Source organism: Salmo salar, chromosome 22, assembly GCF_965601325.2.
Source record: "Salmo salar chromosome 22, fSalSal1, whole genome shotgun sequence".
In the NCBI taxonomy this organism is placed as follows: domain Eukaryota; kingdom Metazoa; phylum Chordata; class Actinopteri; order Salmoniformes; family Salmonidae; genus Salmo; species Salmo salar.
In genome coordinates this window covers 27,115,001-27,137,021 of record NC_138312.1, presented here as the reverse complement: position 1 = coordinate 27,137,021, position 22,021 = coordinate 27,115,001, and the positions used below count along the sequence as shown (strand labels likewise).

The following is a 22,021-nucleotide window of genomic DNA, read 5'->3' as shown; positions in this document are numbered from 1 at the left end:
CAACGGGCGCAATTCCTCCATGGCATTTGGTGCCCCCCCTGGCAGAAGCAAACACAGAGAAAGTTTATTTCTAAAACTGGTAGCAGAAATCAGAGATTGGGCTCATCATTAACAGTTCACAGGCCCAGCTCATCTGAAGCTTGTTGTGTTTTCCAAACGTCTCTCTCTCTAGTTCCTTCACTTTCTCTCTGTTTCTGTCTCTCCTTCCCACTCTCCCACGCTCACGCTTTCTCTTAACGATGGCAAATGCGTCCCCGCTCCCTGTGTTAGCGAGCGTTGTATTTTCAAAAACAACAACAAACTCAGGAGGGGCACGTTTTGTTGTGTTTGTCGAAGGAGAGCGTTCTAATTAGAGGGACCCTAAGAACACGCATCAAACATCCTCCCCTCAAACCCTGCTCTGTACACACACACACACACACGCACACGCACACGCACACACACACACACACGCGCACACACACACACACACACACACACGCTCACACGCTCACACGCACACGCATCAAACATCCCCCCCTCAAACCCTGCTCTGTACACACACACACACACACACACACGCACACGCACACGCACACGCACACACACGCGCACACACACACACACACACACACGCTCACACGCACACGCATCAAACATCCCCCCCTCAAACCCTGCTCTGTACACACACACACACACACACGCACGCTCGCACGCCACGCACAGCATCTCTGGTTATTGTCAAAAGTTGTGCTTTTCGACAGACGGCTATTGGAGTTGTGTGGCTCTTTAAGCCTTGTCTCTATCTCTCAAATCAATTCAATTCAAGGGGCTTTATTGGCATGGGAAACATATGTTAATATTGCCAAAGCAATTGAAATAGATAATAAACAAAAGTGAAATAAACAATAAAAATGAACAGTAAACATAATACTCACAAAAAGTTCCAAAAGAATAAAGACATTTCAAATGTCATATTACAGTGCCTTGCGAAAGTATTCGGCCCCCTTGAACTTTTCGACCTTTTGCCACATTTCAGGCTTCAAACATAAAGATATAAAACTGTAATTTTTTGTGAAGAATAAACAACAAGTGGGACACAATCATGAAGTGGAACGAAATTTATTGGATATTTCAAACTTTTTTAACAAATAAAAAACTGAAAAATTGGGCGTGCAAAATTATTCAGCCCCCTTAAGTTAATACTTTGTAGCGCCACCTTTTGCTGCGATTACAGCTGTAAGTCGCTTGGGGTATGTCTCTATCAGTTTTGCACATCGAGAGACTGAAATTTTTGCCCATTCCTCCTTGCAAAACAGCTCGAGCTCAGTGAGGTTGGATGCAGAGCGTTTGTGAACAGCAGTTTTCAGTTCTTTCCACAGATTCTCGATTGGATTCAGGTCTGGACTTTGACTTGGCCATTCTAACACCTGGATATGTTTATTTGTGAACCATTCCATTGTAGATTTTGCTTTATGTTTTGGATCATTGTCTTGTTGGAAGACAAATCTCCGTCCCAGTCTCAGGTCTTTTGCAGACTCCATCAGGTTTTCTTCCAGAATGGTCCTGTATTTGGCTCCATCCATCTTCCCATCAATTTTAACCATCTTCCCTGCCCCTGCTGAAGAAAAGCAGGCCCAAACCATGATGCTGCCACCAACATGTTTGACAGTGGGGATGGTGTGTTCAGGGTGATGAGCTGTGTTGCTTTTACGCCAAACATAACGTTTTGCATTGTTGCCAAAAAGTTCGATTTTGGTTTCATCTGACCAGAGCACCTTCTTCCACATCTTTGGAATGTCTCCCAGGTGGCTAGTGGCAAACTTTAAACAACACTTTTTATGGATATCTTTAAGAAATGGCTTTCTTCTTGCCACTCTTCCATAAAGGCCAGATTTGTGCAGTATACGACTGATTGTTGTCCTATGGACAGAGTCTCCCACCTCAGCTGTAGATCTCTGCAGTTCATCCAGAGTGATCATGGTCAGTCTTCTCCTTGTATGAGCTGAAAGTTTAGAGGGACGGCCGGGTCTTCGTAGATTTGCAGTGGTCTGATACTCCTTCCATTTCAATATTATCGCTTGCACAGTGCTCCTTGGGATGTTTAAAGCTTGGGAAATATTTTTGTATCCAAATCCGGCTTTAAACTTCTCCACAACAGTATCTCGGACCTGCCTGGTGTGTTCCTTGTTCTTCATGATGCTCTCTGCGCTTTAAACGGACCTCTGAGACTATCACAGAGCAGGTGCATTCATACGGAGACTTGATTACACACAGGTGGATTCTATTTATCATCATTAGTCATTTAGGTCAACATTGGATCATTCAGAGATCCTCACTGAACTTCTGGACAGAGTTTGCTGCACTGAAAGTAAAGGGGCTGAATAATTTTATCTTTTTGTTTTCGCATGATTTGGTTGGGTTTAATTGTGTTGCTATCCTGGGGCTCTGTGGGGTCTGTTTGTGTTTGTGAATGGGACCAGCTTGCTTAGAGGGCTCTTTTCCAGGTTAATTTCTCTGTAGGTGATGGCTTTGTTATGGAAGGTTTAGGAATCGCTTCCTTTTAGGTGGTTGTAGAATCGAACGTCTCTTTTCTGGATTTTGATCATTAGAGTGAATCGGCCTAATTTTGCTCTGTAAGCATTATTTGGTGTTTTAAGTTGTACACAGAGAATCTTTTTTGCAGAATTCTGTTTGCAGAGTCTCAATTTGGTATTTGTCCAATTTTGTGAATTCTTGGTTGGATATCGGACCCCTGACCTCACAACCATAAAAGGCAATGGGTTCAATAACTGATTCAAGTATTTTTATTGATCCTAATTGGTATGAGGATTTTTATGTTCATTTTGATGGCATAGAAGGCTTTTCTTACCTTGTCTCTCAGATCGTGGAAGTTACCTGTGGCGCTGATGTTAAGGCCGAGGTATATATCATTTTTTGTGTGCTCTAGGGCAACGGTGTCTAGATGGAATTTGTATTCGTGGTCCTGGCAACTGGACCTTTTTTGGAACACCATTATTTGTGTCTTACTGAGATTTACTGTCAGGGCCCAGGTCTGACAGAATCTGTGCAGAAGATCTAGGTGCTGCTGTAGGCCCTCCTTGGTTGGGGACAGAAGCACCAGATCATCAGCAAACAGTTGTCACGGATGTCGTATGAAAGAGAAGGCGCAGCGTGCGTATCGTTCCACATCTTTATTTCTATGTGAAACTATGCAAGACAGACAAACTATAAACAAAAACAACAAACCGTGACAAAGAGGTGCTACATGCATAAACTCAAAATAATCTCCCACAAACACTAGTGGGAAAAACAACAACTTAAATATGATCCCCAATTAGAGACAACGATGACCAGCTGCCTCTAATTGGGAATCATATGAAAACCCCAACCTAGAAAAAAGAACCTAGAACACAACATAGAAAATGTAAACTAGACAAAAAACCCAACATAGAAAAAACTACCTAGAGCACAGCATAGAAAATAAATAAACTAGACAAAAACCCCCAGTCACGCTCTGACCTACTCTACCATAGAAAAATACGAGCTCTCTATAGTCAGGACGTGACAGTACTCCCCCCCCCACCCCCCCCCCCCCCCCAAAGGTGCGGACTCCGGCCACAAAACCTGCAACCAAAAGGGAGGGTTGGGGGGGGGGTGTCTAGTGTTGGTAGCGGCTTTGGTGCAGGACGAAGAACCTTCTCATCCCGCATCAGAGGCGGTTCTGGTGCGGGACGACGAACCCTCTCATCCTGCGAACCCGCCAGCATAGGAGGCGGCTCTGGTGCGGGACGAAGAACCCTCTCATCCTGCGAACCCGCCAGCATCGGTGGAGGCTCTGGGCTGGGGACCGTCGCCGGGAGCTCTGGACTGGGGACCGTCGCCGGGAGCTCTGGACTGGGGAACGTCACCGGACTGGGCAGGCGCACTGGAGGCCTAGTGCGTGGAGTCAGGACAGGTGGCATCAGACTGGTGACATGCACTTCAGGGCGAGTGCGAGGAGGAGGCACAGGACATACCTGACTGGGAACACGCACTTCAGGGAGAGTGCGGGGAGCAGGCACAGGACATATCTGACTGAGGACACGCACTTCAGAGAGAGTGCGGAGAGCAGGCACAGGACGTACTGGGCTGTGGAGGCGCACTGGAGACCTGGTGCGTAGAACCGGTGCAGGATATACTGGACCGTGAAGGCGCACTGGAGGTCTGGAGCGTAGAGCTGGCACAACCCGTCCTGGCTGAATGCTCACTTTAGCCCGGCAAGTGTGGGGCGCTGGCACAGGACACACTGGGCTGTGGAGGCGCACTGGCGACACAGTGCGTAGAGCTGTTGCAGGATATCCTGGACTGAGGAGACGCACCGGAGACCAGGAGCGCTGAGCCGGCACAACCCGTCCTGGTTGAATGCTCACTTTAGCCCAGCAAATGCGGGGCGCAGGCACAGTGCGCACCGAGCTTCTGTCGTTGCCGTGCTAGTTCCTCGTATCGTCGCCGTTCCTCTCTCGCTGTCTCCGCCTGCTTCCATGGCAGGATCTTGTTCCCTGCCATTACCTCCTCCCAGGTCCAGGATGTCCTCCACTCTCTTCTATCCCGGGCCCAGGATCCCTGCTCCTCCTGGGCACAGTGCTTGGTCCTTTGGTGGTGGGAGATTCTGTCACGGATGTCGTATGAAAGAGACCAAGGCGCAGCATGCGTATCGTTCCACATCTTTATTTCTATGTGAAACTATGCAAGACAGACAATAAACTACAAACAAAAACAACAAACCGTGACGAAGTGGTGCTACATGCATAAACTCAAAATAATCTCCCACAAACACTAGTGGGAAAAACAACAACTTAAATATGATCCCCAATTAGAGACAACGATGACCAGCTGCCTCTAATTGGGAATCATACGAAAACCCCAACCTAGAAAAAAAGAACCTAGAACACAACATAGAAAATGTAAACTAGACAAAAAACCCAACATAGAAAAAATAACCTAGAACACAACATAGAAAATAAATAAACTAGACAAAACCCCCCAGTCACGCTCTGACCTACTCTACCATAGACAAATACGAGCTCTCTATGGTCAGGACGTGACAACAGACAACATTTGACTACTGTCAAAAGGTTGGACACACCTACTCATTCCAGGGTTTTCTTTATTTTTACAATTTTTTACATTGTAGAATAATAGTGAAGACATCAAAACTATGAAATAACACATACGGAATCATGTAGTAACCAAATAAAGTGTTAAACAAATCAAAATATATTTGAGATTTGAGATTCTTCAAAGTAGCCACCCTTTGCATTGATGACAGCTTTTGAGTCAATGAGGGGCACAATCTCTGGCTTTTGTATGTCCTCAGTGGATGTGTGGGGGTTGTCAGGAGAGCTATCGGGGAGCTGACAGGGAGGCTGTTAAGAGGAGGTGGGATTATTGTCTTTTATTTTTTGCTTCAGAAGTAGGTTCAGACTGAACATTACTCACTCAGTGTTGTGTTGGATGGTATTTCCAGGTTTCCACTGTGTTTCTTCTGCAGGTTTTGGTTTGTTAGAAGTTTTGTTTTTGATAGTCCTTGGTAGTGATAGTCCGTTCAAGTAATTTTGTCCAAAATCAAGGTTTTAGGTGTGGAATTGTGATTTGGATTTAAGGTTTTGATGTTGAGGTTAGTATCCTGTATAAGTTCTTGTGAAAACATTCAAGTTTAACTACATTTATCCAACTCTAACTCTATATTTTTGCAGAAGAACTCAGGAGCTCATGAGCTCACTACCTCTCTCATCTCTCTCTCTCTCTCTCTCTCTCTCTCTCTCTCTCTCTTTCTCTTTCTCTCTGTGTGACGTTAAGACAGGTATGTGTGGCCAGTAGTCTCCCTCCCTCCCTCCCTCCAGAACAGGTATAGTAGCTGCTCCTATGCTGTGCTGAGTGCATTAGAAGGTCTTTAAGGGTCTTCAGGCACAGATTGAGTTTCCTCCAGACTGTACAGCTCATTGACTTCATCCCACAGCAGACGCTTCATACGCCTCTCTAACCATGAATCACTGTCTACTAGCTATCACTGCCTCTCTCTCTACCACATAACTCCAGGAGTGGAAGAGATAGAGAGAAAGAGAGAGAGAGTTTGCAGAGAGAGTATGAAGGTGAACAAGGGTTGAAGGAGGGACCTGTCACTTTTGTACAGGTAGACACACGCGTACGCATGAACAATCACACACACACACAGGGCTGTGTGGTACACTATGGTGCTCTAATGGGTGTGTACTATGTCATATCCTGTAATGGGTGTATATAGCTATAGTAATAGGAGGTCAGAGGAGAGGCACAGGCATAAATCTACCTTTGATTAGAGCTGTGAGACAGACAATGCAGCACACACACCGCTTTAAGTGTTTCTGGCAGAGCAGAAGAGCTTCCTGTGCAGAGGCCTGCCCTGACCTGTTACACACACACACACACACACCAAACCCCCTGCAGCTGAACCCCTGACCTGAGCGAGGCATTCCCACTACCCTGGAGAGAGGGAGGGATGGATAGATGGAGGAAGAGGGAGGGAGGGAGAGAAAAGGGAGGAGGTGTACAGATCAGAGAGATACATCATGTGTTTGGGATGGAGGGGGAATAAAGTGTTCTTCTCCCTTTTAGTTGGGATGGAGGAGAAGAGAGAGAGGATGGGACTGAACACGCCGCAGCTATAGGACAGCGAGAGAAAGAGAGAGAGAGAAACACCCTGCTAGAGTAATATACGCCGACACACACTTCTCTCTGTTTCTCTCTCTAGTATGAGCAGGTCCTCATGTGTAATTGATGAAGCTGGGTGGATCTTCCAATATGTCCTGTTGCTACAGGTAGCTGCTGCAATGGCTCCTTAGTTAGAACTAGGGTTGCAAAGCTACCAGTCATTTCCCAAAGTTAATGGAATCTTCTGCAATTTTGTTAATTAACAGGTAATCTATGGTAACTTTGGTAATTTATACTTGAATTACTTAAAACAAACGTATTCATATAAAGTATTAATTTGATCTATTATAATTTTAACTTTTATCGACCATATGGTCTATCCACTAGACCAGAGCTCTCCAATCCTGTTCCTGGAGAACTACCGTCCTGTTGGTTTTAGCTCCAACCCTGATCTAGCACATGTGATTGTAATAATTACCTGGTTGATAAACTGAATCAGGTTAGTTAAAACTGGTGTTGGAGAGATATTCTGCAGCGGGGTAGCTCTCCAGGAACAGGTCGACACCAAAACATTTAAAACAGACATATTGACATAGTCAAATAAATAAAAGTCTATAAAAAAAACAATATAAAGGATATTTCATGCTGAAATCCTCCTATTAAACACCAATGGTTCCCCCTATGTTGAAGGTTTATATTTCGGATAATGTTTTACATCTTTGTAATTCAATGTTTATTTAAAATCATATTTTTTTTATTATTTTATATATTTTATGTGATAAGGCCACACACAGGGCCAGAGATAATTACACCTGTGATCATCTGAAGTACACACAGGGCCAGAGATAATTACACCTGTGATCATCTGAAGTACACACAGGGCCAGAGATAATTACACCTGTGATCATCTGAAGTACACACAGGGCCAGAGATAATTACACCTGTGATCATCTGAAGTACACACAGGGCCAGAGATAATTACACCTGTGATCATCTGAAGTACACAGAAAGGCCACTAGATGTCCTCTTACAAAGGTAAAAAAAACTTGAAAGCTAAAAAGTTTCCATTAATATACCCTCCCTTTACAACCCTAGTAAGAATCTGCTAAAAGGCCTTGAATAGCACAACGCAGGGAGGAGGAGACGGGTGGCTGCGGGTGCGTCCCACCCACAGGCACTGATAACCCTGTATGAGTGATCAACACTCATAAGATGGCTACCAGATCAAGTCTGGTCTCCCAGCCCTATCCCTCCGTAATGCCATCCCTGTCCTACGGCTCACAATACCAGGATCACTGGCTAGCTGTCTGGGAGCACTGGAGACAGGCCAGTATCCTTCCAGAATTTTCTCTTCATTATCATAACTCTCTCTCACACACACTGTCAGACACATTCTCTTGGGAGGCAGATAGGTTGTTGACAAACTGGTTAAGATTTGCAGCTCCAGAACAGGAATGAAGTGTAGGTTTTTGTCAACGACACACATCACAGCTTGAAGTAATACAACAGTACTGACCACTAGAACCATATGTAAGACACCAATATGATGTTTCAATACACTACAACAACATATTACAACAATAAAGTATGTGATAGTACACAATGGAATCCCCCTGCTAACCCCCGCTCCAAATCCTAACCCACTGTCAGTTTTTTTTTACCTTCATCTTTCCATTAATCTTTCCCTCGCTTTTCGTCTTTCTTTGTCGTCTTCTATCTCATCCCTTGTTCTCTTTCAGGACAGGTTCAGATGCCTCTCTGTGGCACATATCTGATTGGCTCAACTCCTGCACACCTGCAGTCAACTCCTCCCCCTCCCCGTATGTGTGTGTGTGTGTGTATATGTGAAGTGTATGCGTGGGTGTGTATGTATGTCTGTGTGTGTGTTTACAGCAGCTTACTGGGTTATTAAGTCTTTATCATGTTAAGCCTCATGTGGGAATATTTATACTGCTCCCTGAATGACTGTTTCCTCGCCTTGCATCAGCTCCCAGGAACACTGCTTATTAATACAGGGAACTAGGGAGGGAGGAGGAGGGAGGAGGAGGGAGAAGGGAGGGGTGTGGGGTCTGTGCCAACACATCTCCACATCTCTCTCTGTCTGTCTCTCTCTCTCGTTGTCTATCACCACACCGGCTCTACCATTTTCAGTCTGTGCCCCCCTTCTCTTTCTGTCTCCCGCTCTCTCTCCTTCAGGCCACTGAAACAGAGCCCCTCAGTGGAGTGTGCAGATTACAGTTCTGCTCTACTACAAACATACAAACTGAAACTCAGTCACAGGCGTGTGTGTGTGTGTGTGTGTGTGTGTGTGTGTGTGTGTGTGTGTGTGTGTGTGTGTGTGTGTGTGTGTGTGTGTGTGTGTGTGTGTGGGGGGGGGGGAGAGCACGCGTACTGGATCTCAAGTCTGAGGTTCACTAGAGCATCTCTAACCCTGGTAAATATAAACGCCACAGCATTTAGATAACCCAGTCACCCAACTCATGCAGATAATACCATAAACACACTCTCACCCAAACACTAGTCCCTAAGGGCAGCTAGAAAAAGCCACATATTGAGAACCTACCACCAGCATGAAGGCTGCTCTGCTCTCCAGCATTCTGCTGTGTTGTCAGGCTTCTTCTATATTTTCTGAAACAGAGTGTGCATTCCAGAAATGTGTATCTAAAATAAACAAACAGCTTTGTGTTTGAATGCAGTTTTCTCTACTCTGAGACCTGTACGTGTATGTGCGTACATGCGGGTGTGTAGATAAATGAACGCCGGTTCTTTGTTTGTTTGAGTCACCAGAGGAAGGACAGGGTGTGTTTATGTGAGCTAGACCGCAGGCCAGAGGGCAGGTGTCTGTATGTGTGTTTGTGTACAGTACGTGTGCATGTGTATATGTGAGAGAGAGAGAGAGAGAGAGAGAATAGTGTGTCCATATGGGCTGTCTCTGGCCAGTAAACCTGTATTTCCCTCTCTGCCCTGCACTTCCCCTGTACCCTGCCTGTCCCATCACCATCAAAGGCCTCAGGCTTCCCTCTCGCGTCCACTCAGCCTGCTGATCCTCCCTAACCTCTCCTCCCTCTACTCCCCATTAGGACGGGCTGGAATGTTCTGACAGTAAAGGAGAGATCCTCGCTTGAAGACTGCTTAACTGGGCACTCAACCATTCCTCTTTTATATGGGGGGGGGGGGCGCTCTGGGGATACACAGAGATGCACGCACGGACACACACACGGGCTCTCTCTAGCCATGGCACACTGCTACACTTAGTATTCTTTTTCTGTGTGTGTGCTCAACCACCCAAAAGACCAGCACTGCAGCACAGTCGACTACCTCTCCTCCCTGCTCCCGTCCTCCTCTCCTCTGTCAATGGGAATAAAGAAAGGAAGAAGAAAAAGAGAATATCTGCGTGGCATTTTTGAGCTGCTGAAGATTAGCTTCAATAAAAGAGGATGAGGTCAGAGGAAAGCAGAAATCCCCAAACACACACTTGGCCAGGTACTCATCCACTCACTCCCTCTCTCATTATTCAGACATCGCTCTCTCTCCCCCTCTCTTCTTTCCTCATCTGCTACAGAGTGGATATCCCTTCATTCAGCCCAGCTGTCTCTTTAGCGAGTTGATTGGTTGCTAGCGGCCTTTAGCTTGCGGCTATATGGCTAACGCTAGCTGTCTCAGGCTGCACTGGCCCCTCTCCAACACTAGCAAGTTAGCCTTTAGCACACGGCTAAGCTAATGCTAGCTATCGCAGGCTCTGTTGGCTTATAACCAGTGCTAGCATGTGAGCTGAATTAGCTGCCAGACAGACAGGAGTTAGCAGAGAGCTACGGGTCAAGGGTTTTCAGGCTGGCTGGATGGCTTCAAAGGGCCTCAGGCCTAGAGAGAGACAGACTGTCCTGGCCTCTTCCCAGCCTTACCCAGCTAATTTAGTCTAACATATAAAGGTCTTTCTATAAACTAGTGTACCAGTCAGGATTTCCTACACTAGACAACTTGTTTCAGCAGTTGATGTGTCAATGTGATAATCTGCCAATGTTTTTCATGTCATTACATAAAGATATAAGGGGGATCATAGCTATATTCAATAACATTAAAGTTGATTTAAACCTATGTTTAACCCTTTATCATGGTTGGTGTCTTGACAGATTTGACCAAAATCGTGTGACATAAAACATTACTTTTCTGTCCTTGCATTTATGGCAGTATAAGTTGTCGTTATATCATATATTAAGTATTAATCAGTTAAATTACACATTGAACTTGAACCCTGTAAGAATCCTGGATCTAGCTGTTGCACAGCTTTTTGTATAGAGATCTCAGAAATGTAGTGTAACTATGTCTCCTTATGCTGAAAACTGTTTCATGGGCACACAAATCCAAAATGATGTATGCGATTGCAAAATCGAATGCTTCTAACCAAAAGAGGCACCTTACCTTAATACTTAAAACCTAAATCCTAGCTGTCATTTACATGCTTCTTCAGTAATTATGCATAATATTGGATGTGCATTTGGTGTCCAGCTGATTAGTTACGTGTTTCACACATCATCATCTGATCCAGGAAGTTATTTTCTGAATGACAGTCAAGTAACGAACAGCTGTTGTGATAGCGCATGTGATGCAACAACCTCTCCAGTACTGGAAAAAAGGGTTTCACGAGGAATGTCAAGAATATCTTGGTGTCTCATTCATTATGCCGGTGAAGACAGTTATTGACTCTAACATCTAACATCCCTAGCTAGTGGATGTTGATCAGTCACAGTCAATCGATGTTTGAAAAATCATAGTCAATTAATCAATAATATAATAAAACTCTTAGCAACATTTTTTTATTTAATTTACAATCTGTAGAAACTACGAGAATAGAAATGTTGATAGCTTTTGTGAAACATCACAGCACAGTTGAAAAATATATGGCAAATAGAAATCCAATATGGATAGTGTTAAGAGATAGATGGGAGGGGTTGAGTGAAGCTGAAGGTTGGGACTTTAAAATAAAAAGATAACTAATGTAAAAATGTACTGTGTCCGTAAAATGTAGGTTCAGAACTTTTGAAAAATATATGGAAAATAGGAATCAAAACTGGATGGTCTTCATAGATAGATGGGAGTTTCATCATAGCGCTTGATGGTTATTGCAACTGCACTTGAAGAAACTTTCAAAGTTCTTGAAATATTCCACATTGACTGACCTTCATATCTTAAAGTAATGATGGACTGTTCTTTCTCTTTGCTTATTTGAGGGGTTCTTGCCATAATAAGGACTTGGTCTTTTACCAAATAGGGCTATCTTCTGTATACCACCTCTACCTTGTCACAACACAACTGATTAGCTCAATCACAGTAAGAAGGAAAGAAATTCCACAAATTAACTTTTAACAAGGCACACCTGTTAATTGAAATGCATTCCAGGTGACTACCTCATGAAGCTGGTTGAGAGAATGCCAAGAGTGTGCAAAGCTGTCATCAAGGCAAAGGGTGGCTACTTTGAAGAATCTAAAATATAAAGTATATTTTGATTTGTTGATTCCATATGTGTTATTTCATAGTTTTGATGTCTTCACTATTATTTTAGAATGTAGAAAATAGTCAAAATAAAGAAAAACCCTTGAATAAGTAGGTGTGTCCAAACTTTTGACTGGTTCTGTATATATATATATATAAAAGCTGATCTATCCCCCCCCCCCCCCCCCAAAAAGGGAAAAAAAATGGTTTGCTAGGAATGTCTAGAATGTCCCTCATTCATTACGCGGGTGAAGACAGCTGTACCTGGATCCACGTTAGATCTAATATCCCTAGCTAATTGATATTGATCATCTGTTGTTGTCTGCTTGATTTACAGCAGGCCCTCTTTGGATTTAACAGAGAAAGCATTAAGGTAATACATTTATGTTTTCATATGTTTTGTGGCTCGGATTGGACACCAAGTATACTGTGAGTAACTGTGTAGGATAGACTATTGCACAACACCCAACGTTATTCATGTGAATTATTCTGGAGATAATGACAACAATATGATCTGCTAATGAAATAACATGACAAATACATGTTGTTTTCCATGTTTCACCTGCAATTTTAAACAATACAAGGGGCTTGAAGTAGCCTAGTTTAACTTGAATTGGGAGCGCAGAAATTCAAGTACTGAAATAGGTCTCCTCTCCCCTGTGTCTCCCCCTCCCCTCGTCTCCTCTCCCCTGTGTCTCCCCCTCCCCTTGTCTCCCTCCCCGTCTCTCCCCCTCCCCTTGTCTCCCTCCCCGTCTCTCCCCCTCCCCTCCCCTCCCCTCCCCTTGTCTCCCCTGTGTCTCCCCCTCCCCATCTCTCCCCCCTCCCCTCCCCCTCCCCTGTGTCTCCCCCTCCCCATCTCTCCCCCTCCCCCTCCCATGTCTCCCCCTCCCCTCGTCTCCTCTCCCCTGTGTCTCCCCCTCCCCTTGTCTCCCCCGTCTCTCCCCCTCCCCTCCCCTTGTCTCCCCTCCCGTCTCCCCCTCCCCTCGTCTCCTCTCCCCTGTGTCTCCCCCTCCCCTTGTCTCCCCTCTGTCTCTCCCCCTCCTCTCCCCTCCCCTCCCGTCTCCCCCTCCCCTCGTCTCCCCTTACCTTGTCTCCCCTCCCCGTCTCTCCTATGGGAGAGGAGACTTGTGAGGAAACACGTTTCATTGCGAACCGTCACAATAATAATCTACTGTAGTTAAAGGACAATTCAATGATCAAGGCCAGGGACCGACCTGACAGAGAAGGGAGAGGAGAGAGACAGAGGGAAGAGGAGAGTAGAGATAGAGAGAGAGAAGTAGAGGAGGAGGGACAGGGAAAGGGAGCCAGCTAGAAGAGGAGTGTGCCTTGATCTGAAGGAGACAATAATAAAAAGTTGACATTAAAAAAGAACACGCACCGACCCACAACCTAGTCTGGACTGGCCATATGGTGCTTGGGCTTTCTGAGCATGTGTGTGGGGGTGTGTGTCCGCATGTGAGTGTGTGTGTGAGATTGTGGTTCTTTGAAGACAAAGTCCCTGTTTGCCGAGGCCATAAAGATTAGAGCTCTCAGTCAGGTGGGCTTAGGAGCCATAGGTAAACACACACCACATTCCACACAGATGAGATCACTCCGTGTGTGTGTGTGAGTGACCCAGGCAAACATTCACTCCTTCCTCAACCCCGACCCCTCTTTTTAGAGTGCAGTAAGTGATTTACCAGTCTGCCCCGTAGACTGCTAAAAGCCCAGCTAGCATATTTGGTTCCATGGAAGTTGTGGGAACCCTGGAGTTTTCCTGGAAGGTTTTATTAAAGAGAACGTAAATGATAGGTTATTTAAAAATAATTAATTAATGTTCTGAGAACATGTTTCAATGAGACTTTTAATAACACTGCTAGCTTAGGTTAACCGTTTTGAACTCCAAGCACAGATAGGACACATGGAAATTAATCGTGCAAACACATTTCTTTTTTTGTAGCACAGTGTCAAACCTATGATCTTCTATTCTCTATCCATAGAATTAGTCGTTCTCTATCCATGGAATTAGTCGTTCTCTATCCATGGAATTAGTCGTTCTCTATCCATGGAATTAGTCGTTCTCTATCCATGGGTTCTCTATCCGTTCTCTATCCATGGAATTAGTCGTTCTCTATCCATGGAATTAGTCGTTCTCTATCCATGGAATTAGTCGTTCTCTATCCATGGAATTAGTCGTTCTCTATCCATGGAATTAGTCTCCTGCAACACCAGGATGGGAGCTAGCATACTGTATTTCTTTAAACATACAAAGCTGTTCATTTCAGTCTATCCAAATAGAACTCATTTCAAAGGAAACAAGCACTCATTAAGATCAGGTGTGGCCAATTAGTGGGCCAACACACCTGAACACACTTACCAAGATAGAGGATAGAGAAAATGTTTGTTAATGCTGAGAATGGAATGTATATGTTCTTAAATAATATTCTTTGAATATTCTTTGAACGTTACTAATGTATTCTTGTGTTTTTTTTTTGTAAAGTTTGTTAATGTTCTGAGACCATGACTTTAAATTGAACCATGAGGAAACCTGGAGGAAACGTTATGCTGAAGTACTGAAATTCCCACTTAAGAAACATATGGTTCTCAGAACGTTTTGTGCTAGCTGGGAGTGGAGCTTGCCACACACACCACACACACACACACACACACACACACACACACACACACACACACACACACACACACACACACACACACGAATGCACACACACAGCTACACACAGACAAATATTTGGAGAAGGAGCAGGCCCTCTCACACACCTCATTTATCTTAGGTAAAATCACGAGTCCTACACTCTGAAGAATTGAGGGTTATTAGTGTGAGCGTGCATGTGTGTGTTGTGTGTGTGGAATGTGAACGTGTGCAATGTGTGTGCAATGTGTGTGTGTGTGTGTGTGTGTGTGTGTGTGTGTGTGTGTGTGTGTGTGTGTGTGTGTGTGTGTGTGTGTGTGTGTGAGGAATAAGGGTCAAGACATCGGCCGGTTGAACATCCTCTTGTGATCATGAGAATGAATAATCCCCTCTGTCCCCCCTCTCTCACCCTCCTGCCCCCCCCCCCCCCCCTCTCTCCCTCCCTCCTTTTCCAGTATTAGGGGGTAATAGCAGGGTAAGGGCAGGCTATGACAGTCCACAGTGTTAATACCCAGATTGTATTTAACATGGCAGAACAGAGGTTAGGGAGGGGGATAGAGAGGGGAGAGAGAGAGAGAGAGAGGGGGAGAGAGAGAACAGAGGTTAGGGAGGGGGGTAGAGAGGGGGAGAGAGAGAGAGAGAGGGGGGAGAGAGAGAGAGAGAGAGAGAGAGAGAACAGAGGTTAGGGGAGGGGGGGGAGAGAGGGGGAGAGAGAGAGGGGGAGAGAGAGAGAGAACAGAGGTTAGGGAGGGGGGGTAGAGAGGAGGAGAGAGAGAGGGGGGGGAGAGAGAGAGAGAGAACAGAGGTTAGGGAGGGGGGGGAGAGAGGGGAGAGAGAGAGGGGGAGAGAGAGAGAGAGAGAACAGAGGTTAGGGAGGGGGGGAGAGAGGAGGAGAGAGAGAGAAAAGAGGTTAGGGAGGGGGGGGTAGAGAGGGGGAGAGAGAGAGAGAGAACAGAGGTTAGGGAGGGGGGTAGAGAGGGGGGAGAGAGAGAGAACAGAGGTTAGGGAGGGGGGAGAGAGGGGGGGAGAGAGAGAAAGGACAGAGGTTGGGGGAGGGGGAGAGAGGGGAGAGAGAGAGAGAACAGAGGTTAGGGAGGGGGGGAGAGGGGGAGAGAGAGAGAACAGAGGTTAGGGAGGGGGTAGAGAGGGGGAGAGAGAGAGAAAGAGAGAACAGAGGTTGAGAGAGGGGGGAGAGAGGGGGAGAGAGCGAGATAACAGAGGTTAGGGAGGGGGTAGAGGGGGGAGGAGAGAGAGAGAGAGAACAGAGGTTAGGGAGGGGGAGAGAGGGGGAGAGAGAGAGAGAAAGAGAGAACAGAGGTTAGGGAGGGGGAGAGGGGGAGAGAGAGAGAGAGAAACAGAGGTTAGGGAGGGGGAGAGAGAGGGGGAGAGAGAGAGAGAACAGAGGTTAGGGAGGGGGAGAGGGGGGAGAGAGAGAGAGAACAGAGGTTAGGGAGGGGGAGAGAGAGAGAGAACAGAGGTTAGGGAGGGGGAGAGCGAGGGGGGAGAGAGAGAGAGAACAGAGGTTAGGGAGGGGGAGAGGGGGAGAGAGAGAGAGAGAGCAGAGTCAGGAGGGGAGAGAGAGGGGGAGAGAGAGAGAGAACAGAGGTTAGGGAGGGGGGGAGAGAGGGGAGAGAGGAGAGAGAGAACAGAGGTTAGGGAGGGGGAGAGAGAGGGGGAGAGAGAGGAGAGAACAGAGGTTAGGGAGGGGGAGAGAGAGGGGGAGAGAGAGAGAGAACAGAGGTTAGGGAGGGGAGAGCAATTAGCAGCTAGATCCTACGAGACGCCTTTATTAGAATGACCTTCAGATGGAGAGAGAGAGAGAGAGAGAGAGAGAGAGAGAGAGAGAGAGAGAGAGAGAGAGAGAGAGAGAGAGAGAGAGCAGAGAGAGAGAGAGAGAGAGAGAGAGAGAGAGAGAGAGAGAGAGAGAGAGAGAGAGAGGGGGGGGATGTTGGAGAGGTGGGTGAGTTAGGGGGATGACTATGAGGGTGGGCAGGGAGGGGGGAAGAAGAGAGGGATGATGGCTGAGACAGAGTGTGGTGTGATTGTGAAAAAGAGGAGAGGTTAAACTGAGGGCCACGTGGTACTCAATCAAAACTGTTATCCAGATGTCTGTGATACAAAACAAAATGATAGCTAGTACACTGTGAAAATGAAGAATGATAAAAATCAGGGAAGCAAGAAAGCAATGAAGGAAGAAAAAGTCAGAAAGAAAGAGACAGATCCTGATGTGTTTGTGTGTGTGGTTTGTGTGGGTGTGTGTGTGTGTGGTTTGTGTGGGTGTGTGTGTGTGTGGTTTGTGTGGGGGTGTGTGTGTGTGTGCATATTACAGCGTTGGAGAGTGACAGGTGTCACATGAATCAAAAGACTGACAGAAGATGGGTGGTACTAAAGCATCCTGCATTAGAGAGCGGCTCGCTCCCATCGCCTGTGTGTGTGTGTGTGTGTGTTTGTATGTGTCACGCCTGTCAAAGTGTGTTTGGTTTTGTTTATCTCTGAAGAAAGCTCTCTCCACTTTAAGTTATAAAATAGAAGGCTTCTAAACCAAACTGAATCCCCCTTTGTTTCAGGGTTAAACGTCTGCCTGCTTGTTGTCTAAGTAACTGTCACATTAGCCTGTCAGGAATAAATGTGCTTTTTATAAATGTTGTCACAGCCTTTCATATATTCAACATATCTCTCCATGTGGAACAAGCAGTGTGATATGATCTTTCCTCCAGTCCAATACAAGGCTTGCTGTATGAATGGATCACTTGTGTGAAAAATTGAGTTAGCCTTCTCTTTGCCTTGTGGACTCATCAGATCCTTGCTCCTGAAAGTACTACATCCCTCTGCAAATATTGACCTGGATATCCTACACATTCCACTGTGGCAACTCCATAAACTTAATTACGCAGATGAATCAACCTTTCATTATTTGTGTAGGAATACTATGTACAATTCTGGACATTTAGCTTTTTTTCCCCCATTGTGGAAACGAGGCTGTACTCAGCTATATTCATTAATGTAATTGTGCTTGTCAAATGCCTGAGGCAAAAACGGATTTTTATTTACCAAATCAAAATGGTTACGAGGTAGTTAAAACAAATACACTGATTTTATTTCACCTGGAAACGGGCGGAAAACTGACTTTATAAAGTGCTGAAGTGGGATTTAAAAAACGAGGACGTAAAATGTTTTAATAAAAGGACATGATATAATTTTATTCATCTGCTTTCAAGTCGGTCACTTTGCATTTCCCAGTTAATTAATAGATTGGATCAGAGAGGGTTTAATCAAATATAATTGAATAAGTCCGTAATAAAAACAGGGCAGACTTTAAAGGAGACATGCGGGGAAAATGATAGCATGTCCACTTTTCAAATTAATTGAATTTTAGTACTTTTGAACTTGGTCCAAGGCATCACTGCACTAATTAATTCACACACCATATCCAAAAAGTGTCAGAACAAGATGATATCTCCACCCACCCCTACACACACAGTACTTTCCTCTGTTTTTTACACCTCAAAAGGGAAAAAGCACCACAAGCAGACATACTCAGTAGTGACAGTCTATATTGTTATTCTGGTAATTGTTAGTTTTCTGCGATTCCTTTTCGCTTTTCTCCAAGTTTTTGTCTTTTGGGGCAAAACTAAAATATTAATACTTTCTAAGGCGGTTCTCAATGAATAAAAAAATGTATCTTTTATCATTTAGAAGAGAAAGAAAAATCTTTGTTAAAGTGATATGCATGCTAATTAATAGGAGTAGAGAGAATACGGAGAGAAGTACTACTAATTTGAAACCTACTAATATTAATAGAATAATTGATGGTGCAATATAAATAAATGAATAGAGTAATTCATTTGAAAAAGGGATGCCTTCAATTCAATTGAGAAAGGACATTCATTTCCCTGCTGAGGGCTTTATCACAAGAAGCAAGGGATGAAGGAGAGAAAGACAAACTAAACATCACTGTTCACTTTTAAAACACATTAATATTTCACTTTGCTAATTCAAAATTCACCAAGAACAACTTGTATTGCATGTCTTGTGATTTTCACTTGTAATTAAGAAAAAAGTATTTTTTGGAGGATGAAATTGCGGCCACGCTGTGAAACGTTGGTTTATTTCATTTTTAAATCAGAACCCACACCCATCCTCTTCACCCCAATCATTTACCATAACGCCATGGGAGAGAGGAAGAGGTGTGGACTATGTCATTACCATCCTTATTACTCCTCATTAAAATACCCACATCAAAAAGATATACCACCGCAAACCATGTGTGTGTGAGCGTGTTGTGTGTGTGAGCGTGTTGTGTGTGTGAGCGTGTTGTGTGTGTGTGAGCGTGTTGTGTGTGTGTGAGCGTGTTGTGTGTGTGAGCGTGTTGTGTGTGTGAGCGTGTTGTGTGTGTCAGCGTGTTGTGTTGTGTGTGTCAGCGTGTTGTGTGTGTCAGCGTGTTGTGTGTGTGTGTGAGCGTGTTGTGTGTGTGAGCGTGTTGTGTGTGTGAGTGTATTGTGTGTGTGTGAGCGTGTTGTGTGTGTGTGAGCGTGTTGTGTGTGTCAGCGTGTTGTGTGCACACGTGCGTGTGTATGTGCACGCGCCTGTCCGTATGCAAAAGTGACAAAAAAGAACAATATAATTGGAGAAATGTACGCAGTAATAATAGGTATTCACAAAATGATCATTCATATTAAACAGGGAGCATAAAGCCAGCCTCATTTGCATGTTTTAGATTATATGCATTTCAAAAGTAATTTCCGCGGGGCATATGAATGACATTAATTCCCGCGCGGGTTCTGCTATAGACCTCAAACTATCAAACACTCAAACATTTAACAGATGAAAAAAGCGCCTGGTGCGTTGGCAAGAGGAGATTTCAAGGTTAAAGTATTTCAATGTGATTTTTAAAGTTCTGTCTTGATTTGTTTAAAGTTGCTCCTCGCCTAGTTAAGAGTTCCATTAACTGGGAGTCGGGCCGAGGCTTGGTTTAAACTGTGCTCTGTGTGTGTGTGTGTGTGTGTGTGTGTGTGTGTGTGTGTGTGTGTGTGTGTGTGTGTGTGTGTGTGTGTGTGTGTGTGTGTGTGTGTGTGTGTGTGTTTCCCTCCGTACCAGTTAGAGAGAGACACTTCTCCTTAACCACCTCCATTTCCTCAGTAATAACCCTGGCTAACTATGTCTGACTGTCTGACTCACACAGTACTGGATGTGTGTGGACCTGGTGTCCTGCTTTACTGGACAACCACATTACTAATTGAAAGCCCATTACAGAGCAACACTAGACCTGACTAAACCCAGGCACTGGCCCTGAGGAAGATGACTGCATGAGACATGAAGAAGAGAAGGAGAAATAGTAGAGGAAAGAGGAGGAGAAGAAAATGAGGAAAGGAAAAAGGGAAAGAGAGAGAAAGGGGAAAAAAAGAGAAAAGAAAGATGAAGACAGAAAGAAAGAGAGAGTATAAGAGTATGGATCCCTTTATACCAGTGTCCATTAGGATAGAGAGAGAGGAGGGAAAGACAAAGGAAGACCCCAGGGCAGGAAACAGTGTGAATGTGTGCCTGGCTGCAGTGGAAAAGGGGCCACAGACACGCAGCACTCCACATTCTTCTCCTATTAGAGAATCTGCTCTCCAGCCACACTGACTCATTACTGTGTGTGTGTGTGGAGTCAGGCGTATATCGGAGCGACCAGACAGCACACACCATCAAGATGTCCCCCACCTGTTAGTCTAAGTTAGTCTTGGCCCACATACAAAGTGGGAAGAGTTGGGAGAACGGGGGGGGGGGGGGGGGGGAGAAGAACAGACTAGACAAAACAAAGAGAAGAGAAAAGACAACATGATGCATGCTTGTTGTTTGTGGTTAGTGCTACATGTGTAAACACGGCAGCCAGCTGGGAATATGGGAGTGGATGCTGACCTCATTAAGACTAGAAGGCTCCTGAACCACTGCTTCACTCACATACTGTATGGAGGAACACTTTGCTTCACAGACAATTATAACAACCACAACTAAACACACACACACACACACACACACACACGTGTGAGATAAATGGCTATTCGCTAAACAATAGTAGAAAACACAGTCAGGCATGGTTCTCTCTTTCATAGGTCTTCTGCCTATAGGACAGATAAACAGAGGGAACAGAGAGAACAATGATTCAAGAGGAGGAAGATTGGACTTTTATAGCATTAACTGGTCTCTCCCTCCCTCCTTCCCTCCTTCCCCCTCTCCTTCTCCCTCAATTTTTCCCTCTCCCTCTGTCACTCTGTCCCCCTGCTCCTCTTTTGTCTGTGGTGTCTAAGCACTCTCAGTAATGAGGAGCGTTTCAGTTAGCAGACATCAGAAGAGAGAGAGAGATGGAGAGAGCGAGAGGGGGGAGGAGGGGAGAGGAGAGGAGAGAGTGAGTAACTAGGGGCAGTAAAAGTGGGCTAATTGGGGCCTGGGAAACGTGTTTGTTTTTTTCCTTATTCTTTTTTCACAGTAAGTCACTGAATATCTGTTCATCTCAACCACACCAGGAGTCACTGCAGATCTGTTCATCTCAACCACACCAGGAGTCACTGAATATCTGTTCATCTCAACCACACCAGGAGTCACTGAATATCTGTTCATCTCAACCACACCAGGAGTCACTGAATATCTGTTCATCTCAACCACACCAGGAGTCACTGAATATCTGTTCATCTCAACCACACCAGGAGTCACTGAATATCTGTTCATCTCAACCACACCAGGAGTCACTGAATATCTGTTCATCTCAACCACACCAGGAGTCACTGAATATCTGTTCATCTCAACCACACCAGGAGTCACTGAATATCTGTTCATCTCAACCACACCAGGAGTCACTGAATATCTGTTCATCTCAACCACACCAGGAGTCACTGAATATTTGTTCATCTCAACCACACCAGGAGTCACTGAATATCTGTTCATCTCAACCACACCAGGAGTCACTGAATATCTGTTCATCTCAACCACACCAGGAGTCACTGAATATCTGTTAATCTCAACCACACCAGGAGTCACTGAATATCTGTTCATCTCAACCACACCAGGAGTCACTGAATATCTGTTCATCTCAACCACACCAGGAGTCACTGAATATCTGTTCATCTCAACCACACCAGGAGTCACTGAATATCTGTTCATCTCAACCACACCAGGAGTCACTGAATATCTGTTCATCTCAACCACACCAGGAGTCACTGCAGATCTGTTCATCTCAACCACACCAGGAGTCACTGAATATCTGTTCAT

The 22,021-nt window shown here is 45.1% G+C and overlaps 1 protein-coding gene across 7 annotated transcripts in view; it reads right to left on the bottom strand.

The window, feature by feature from the left end:
* The window catches only part of foxp4 (forkhead box P4), a 177,467-nt gene that overhangs the window by 113,560 nt on the left and 41,886 nt on the right, over positions 1 to 22,021 (bottom strand). The window contains exon 1 of one of the 7 annotated variants that reach the window (XM_014166820.3): positions 5,461 to 5,711. The exons of the other annotated variants lie outside the window; for them this stretch is intronic. The gene's annotated coding sequence lies outside the window, so the exon portion shown is untranslated. Of the gene's footprint in view, positions 1 to 5,460; positions 5,712 to 22,021 lie in introns of those variants that run through there. 7 annotated transcript variants of the gene reach the window in all.